Below are 6,757 nucleotides of genomic sequence, written 5' to 3' on the forward strand. Positions count from 1 at the left end.
CAGATCCCATTTAGGAAAAGCCTCAAGTGGTGCTGGTCTAGATCTTGTAAGAGCTTTTAAAGAATCTGATTACCACCGGATTTGAGGCCACAGATCTTTCCAACAATACTGCTAGCGCAGCAACTTGCACTTTAAGGGTACTAACTGCTAGCCCCTTGTCTCCATTTTGGAATTTTTACAAAATGGAGCAAAGGCTCCCTGGGTCCTGGGCAGAAGAACTACACCATGTATTATAAACCTTCCAGACCTTAGAATAAATGTCCCTTGACACCTTTTTCCTACTTGACATTAGTGTTGCAATCAACCGGTTGGAAGAGCCCTTGCTTCTTTAGGAGCTGCTCCTCAGATACCAGGCTGTGAGTGCCAGATTAACCACCCCTGGATGACTTACCAGGCCTTGTAACAGTAGATCATCCCTGAGGGGCAGATGCCAACATGGTTTGACTGTCATTCTCAAAACGGTTGAAAACCGGGTCCTTTTTGGCCAAAAAGGCACAGTTTGTACCATTTCCTCCTGAATTTTCCTTAATATTAATGGAATGGGAGGGGGAGGCATAGCAAAGATGGAATTTCTATGGATACACCAAAGCATCTGTTCCTAGTGAGCCGTCGTGATTCCTCTGGGAAAAGAATGAGAAACCTGAGCATGCTCCTTTAAGGCAAACAGGTCCACTTCAGGAAATCCACCACCCTGTTCAGGGTCCCTTTTAAGTGGACTGCTGATAAAGACAGCAAGTGTCCTTCTGCCCACTGAAGAACTTCCATGGCTAGTATTTGGCGTAACTTGCTCCCTTGTACCCCCTGCCTGTATATAAGCCACTGCCGTGGCATTGTCCAGTTAGTTTCTGAACATGCTGAGAGTGAAGATCCTGAGCAAATTCCTTTAGAGATAAGGCGATCGCCTTGAGCTCTCTCCAGTTTGAGGACCTTGTTGCCTCCTTGGATCAGATCCCCTTAGTGAAACTCCCAAGTGGACCCCCAACCCCAGGAGCTGGCATCAATTGTCAGTCTTCTCTACCGGAAAAGCCCAGACTAAACCTTTTGTTAAGATATACTTACTCTTCCACCACCATAGTGATCTTTTCACCAGAGTTGGAATTTTTACCTCCATCTCCAGGGATTCCAATTTGTGATCCCATGATCTTAGGAGAAAAGTCTACAGGTACCTGAAGTGTAGCCTTGCCCACTGAATTGCCGGCATTGATGAAGTCAGAACAAAAGCTGACATAACCTGTCTTGCAGTCAGCCGCAGATTGGTCTTCAGTACCGACACCGTATCGTGAATCCTGTCCCTCTAAAGGGAAGATAGATCTTTTGTTCCACAGAATTGATTAGATACCGAATCTCCTAAGATAGGTCCAGGGAAGATTTTTTTTTTTTTTTTTTTTTTTAAATCCATCCCAGAGAATCCAGGTGGCTGAATGCTTTGCCTAAATTGCTCTGCAATTCCTCCTTTGAGAGGGCAAAAAATAGCAGATCATATATATATATTGATTCCCTGAAGATGAAGCGGAGCCAAGGCTCCTGCTACCACTTTGGTGAAAATTTGGGGTGAAGATGACAGACTGAAGGGTAAGGCCCTGAACTGTAGATGATGAATCACACCTTCCATCCCCCCCGCCCCCCCAGTCCCAGAGGTATCTCAGGTTGGCAGGAAATATGCATCCTTTAAATCTATTGACGCCATAAAGCAATCTGGCATAAGTAGATTTCTGACTGAGAAAATTAAGTCCATCTTGAACTCTCTGTATTTAATGGATTCATTTAGAGGCTTTAGATTAAGGATCTATACAAATGTTCCTGTTGATTTTCTTACCAGGAAGACATGAGAATAGAACCCCTCCTGTCATTCTTTTAGTGGCACTTGGATTACTACACCCTGCTGCACCAGTTCCTCTAGAGAGGACTTCATGGCCAGGGCCCTTAATGGATCTCGTGGGGCATTGGTTATCAAAAACCTTCTTGGGGGGGCTCTGGGTAAACAAGAGAGTGTAGCCCTGCAAGAGAGAGTGGTCAGAACAGATTTGAAGTTATCCCTGACCACTGCAGAAGAAACTCTTGTCTTCCGCCCACCCGCAGGGACGAGTCATTGCGATTTCTCTGCCTGTGCAGGAGGACGGAAGAGCATTCCACCTTTATCCTTTGCCTTGTGTGGACCAATTTTTCCTTCTCCCCTGAAACTTGCTGCCTTGCTCCTAAGCTTTTTAAAAAGGTAGGAAAAAAAAAAAAAACCCCCACACGTTTTGGGACCTGCTTTTTCTTTGACCAGGAAGGACCTCTTTATATTGGCAGTCCTGTCTAGATCATCATCTAGATGAGGGCCAAAAAGAAGGTCACCCGAAAAGGGAATCCCACAAAGCTTGTTTTGACGCCACGTCACCTGGCCAGGTCTTTAGCTATAGAACAATTTGTCAAAGCTGCTGATCTAACTGACAATTGCTTCAGCTGAGGCCTCTGCAATATAAAAATAACAGCCGAGATCAGGGTAGGAAAAGAATATAAAATCTGTTTAGGGTAATCTGCCACTATATGCGATTTTAGCTGGTTAACCCAAAGTTTTAGATTCCTGGCTACACATGTTGTGGCCATTACTGGCTTTAAAATGCTCATGACCGATTGCCATGCTCTCTTGAGCAAAAGATCCATGCATTTGTCTATTGGATCCTTTAGAACCCCCATGTCTTCAAAAGACAGGTCTGTGGACCTTAAGACCTGGGATAAGGCCGCATCCAACCTGGGCACCTTGTTCCACATTGCCAAAGGCCGTCCCCCAAAAGAAAAGGTCTCTGCGGATCCTGCTTTTTTTAATGGCGTCAGAAGTGACCGAATGAACCGGGAATGTCCGCCTCTTAAGTTAGTTTAGCCCAGCATACATGCAGTCACAAAGACAATTCCTTTTCTTAAGCTAAGTGTAACATGAATAGCTTTAAGGAGCCCATCCACCTCTTCTAGGGAGAACTTAAATTGGGAGGGGGCAACGTCAGCCTCCTCCACCTCTTCCGAGTCTTTAACGGAAGGAGCAGGGGACTGCGCTTCCCTATTTGAAGGGTCTTCAGATAGGAGCTTCCAACACCAGCATCGGAAGAGAACCCTGGGAAGACTGAATTGTAAGGCTGACTAGCAGCTGGATTAACTAATGAGTCACGAAAAGTTTAAGTCGTGGTATATAGCTCTTTTACAGAAGCAACCAGAAGCAGATTCCTCCTCAACTAAAGAAGTGATGCAAGCACTGCATAGGGATTTTTTCCAATTTTCACCCATTTTGGCCCTGCAAGGAGGACATATTTCTTGGGTCAGAGCTTTTAGCCTGTGAGAAAAGACAAAGGGTGTGTGTGGGGGGGGGGGGGGGGGGAGCCCTGTCTCAGGAGCACCAAAGCTTTTGAATCCCCTCCCAAAGATATTCCCTCCGGGCTGGAGGAGACACAATCTGAGGTATGGTAGGGAGGTGCCTCACTTTAAATTTTTGGAGAAAGTAGGTGTTTCCTATGGTCCGGTGGGAGGAGTCACTATCTCAGGTGCTGTCCCGAAAGACGCCTTGGAGAGGAGGGGGAGCGGAAAGTTGAAAAAAAATTGTGCTAGAAAATAAGGAGCCGCACACCTGCAATCAGCCCAGTCACCATGAATAGAGGCTCCGACCTTTATGGCTAAACCTGTGAGAGGGTGAAACATGTTGGATGTGTGGATTTAAGATGACAATCCGATCCTCTACACATGTTGACTGGGCTGATCTGGCTAAACCCTTTATGACTAAACCCCATGGGAGGGTGAAACATGTTGAAGGTTGTGGTTGGAGGAGACAAGCTGCAGCCAATCCTTTGTATGGGTGACTGGGCCGATTGCCAGTGTGCTACAAGATAAAGGAGCCGCACACCAGCAGTCTGTCCAGTCACCATGTACAGAGGATCGGACCTCTATGGCTAAACCCATGAGAGGGTGAAATGTATAATCTGGAAATTCTATAGGGCAGGTTTAGACTGATGGCCAAGATGTGTTTTTAGCCTTCCAATCGCACCCTTAAATCCTTCATCACAACCCAATACAGTATGTGCGGTGGTAAAAGAGGGTGGGCTTAAACATCCCCACACTGCATATGTGCTTCACTGGGCAGCCAATGTTCATCTGCTCCACACACACTGAGCACAAGGACCCAACTGTCAAAGACAGATCCAGGCTAAAGATCAGTAGTGGGTGGACCAGCTTCCACTCATGTGACCACCAATAGTCACATGGTCTCCAATCCTTCCTGCTCCCTCTTGGGAATTCTAAACAGTTTAAAAGGAGCGTTGGGGGTGGGTGGGAAGTTGTTTAAGCTGCAAAAGCTGCAGATGAGAACATTCATGCCCACAGCAATAATGACTGTTTGTCATGTTCTGTGGGCAGTACCACAGCCGAATGCAACCCATGTTAGAAACGGACAGCTTGGTTTGTTAAGGCAAGTTGAACAGACTCTGGCAGAATCAGATGTAAAAAGTAATAAAAATGAATAAAACACACAGTAATAATCCAGCGCCAATGGTAGACCACCCGGAGAGCTCAAAACAGAACGTGATATACAACTTGTATAAATTTGTATATTTACCACACCATGTACTGTGTTACTGTGTTTTTCTGCAACAGTGCTTTTTAACTTTGTTTCTATCAGCAGTTATTACTGTCACTTCATATATTATTTATTACTGGTTTATTAAATTATTCAAATTTCTGTGCCTGTTGCAGTTTGCTTTTAAAATTTCCTGAGCGCTGGACTTTGTGTTTTCCTTAATAAAAATGAATGCAGCTGCCACATCTATTGATTGGTAAGCTGCAATATATTACATTTCTGGTTTGGGGTTTAATAGCACTTTAGCTCTTTCACTGTCACCGACGTATCTCATGTTTTATGTTAGTTGGGGGGGGGGGGGGGGGGGGGGGAGGCAAATGTGAGACATCAGGAGTTCAAATAGGACTATTGTCCCTTATGCGATATATAAAAATGTCCTGCAATAAACCACATACAATCTCACAAAAGTGAGTACACCCCCTCAACATTTTTGTAAATATTTTCTTATTTCTTCAGTGTTGTCACATGAAAAGATAGGACACTTTGCTACAATGTAAAGTAGTGAGTGTACAGCTTGTATAACACTGTAAATTTGCTGTCCCCTCAAAATAAATAACACAGCCATTAATGTCTAAACTGCTGGCAACAAAGGCGAGTACACCCCTAAGTGAAAATGTCCAAATTGGGCCCAAAGTGTCAATATTGTGTGGCCACCATTATTTTGGTAGCACTGCCTTAACCCTCTTAGCCATGGAGTTCACCAGAGCTTCATAGGTTGCCACTGGAGTCCTTTTCCACTCATCCATGACGGAACTGGTGGATGTTAGAGACCTTGCTCTCCTCCATTTTCCATTTGAGGATGCCACACAGATGCTCAATAGGGTTTAGGTCTGGAGACATGCTTGACCAGTCCATCACCTCTACCCTCAGCTTCTTCAGCAAGGCAGTGGTCATCTTGGAGGTGTGTTTGGGGTTGTCAAGTTGAATACTGCCCTGCGGCCCAGTCTCCTAAGGGAGGGGATCATGAACTGCTTCAGTATGTCACAGTACATGTTGGCATTCATGATTGCCTTAATAAACTGTAGCTCCCCAGTGCCGGCAGCACTCATGCAGCCCCAGACCATGACACTCTCACCACCAAGCTTGACTGGCAAGACACCCACTTGTCTTTGTACTCCTCACCTGGTTGCTGCCACACATGCTTGACACCATCTGAACCAAATAAGTTTACCTTGGTCTCAGACCACAGGACATGGTTCCAGTAATCCATGTCCTTAGTCTGCAGCATACTGTTTGCAGGCTCTTGTGCATCATCTTTAGAAGAGGCTTCCTTCTGGGACGACAGCCATGCAGACCAATTTGATGCAGTGTGTGGCGTATGGTCTGAGCACTGACAGGCTGACCCCCCCCCCCCCCCCCACCCCTTCAACCTCTGCAGCAATGCTGGCGGCACTCATACGTCTATTTCCCAAAGACAACATCTGGATATGACGCTGAGCACATACACTCAACTTCTTTGGTTAACCATGGTGAGGTCTGTTCTGAGTGGAACCTGTCCTGTTAAACCGCTGTATGGTTTTAGCCACCGGCTGCAGCTTAGTTTCAGGGTCTTGGCAATCGTATAGCCTAGGCCATCTTTATGTAGAGCAATTTTTTTTCAGATCCTCAAAAGGAGTTCTTTGCCATGAGTTGCCATGTTGAACTTCCAGTGACCAGTATGAGAGAGCAAGAGCGTGTGATCGATTCCAAATATAACACATCTGCTCCCCATTCACACCCGAGACCTTGTAACACTAATGAGTCCCATAACACCAGGGAGGGAAAATGGCTAATTAGGCCCATTTTGGACATTTTCACTTAGGGGTGTATTCACTTTTGTTGCCAGCAGTTTAGACATTAATGGCTGTGTGTGTTGAGTTGAGGGGACAGCAAATTTACTCTGTTATACAAGCTGTACACTGACATTGGATTGCCTGCATTACATACCTCGTATAAATTCAGAAAAGGATATTTCTGGGACCCCTATGATAAAGTAAAACAAGGTGTCATCAATATCACCAAAACACACACATACATATATACACACACACACACACACACACACATACATATACACAGAAGAAGAACATCAGACATTTTCCTGCAGAATTGTATTTCTGAAATAATGACACTTATCAAAATGTCACATAAAGATTGATGGGGGCGTGGTCTGGCCAT

The 6,757-nt window shown here is 45.2% G+C and overlaps 1 protein-coding gene across 1 annotated transcript in view; it reads right to left on the minus strand.

Annotated features, from left to right (window-relative positions):
• Positions 1–6,557, minus strand: part of LOC141123500 (cytosolic phospholipase A2 gamma-like) — a 29,326-nt gene extending 22,769 nt beyond the window's left edge. The window contains exon 1 of the mRNA XM_073612059.1: positions 6,527–6,557. The gene's annotated coding sequence lies outside the window, so the exon portion shown is untranslated. The remainder of the gene's footprint in view (positions 1–6,526) is intronic.
• Between the last annotated feature and the right edge of the window lie 200 nt (positions 6,558–6,757).

This window comes from Aquarana catesbeiana, linkage group LG01 (genome assembly GCF_042186555.1).
Source record: "Aquarana catesbeiana isolate 2022-GZ linkage group LG01, ASM4218655v1, whole genome shotgun sequence".
NCBI classification, from domain to species: Eukaryota; Metazoa; Chordata; class Amphibia; order Anura; family Ranidae; genus Aquarana; species Aquarana catesbeiana.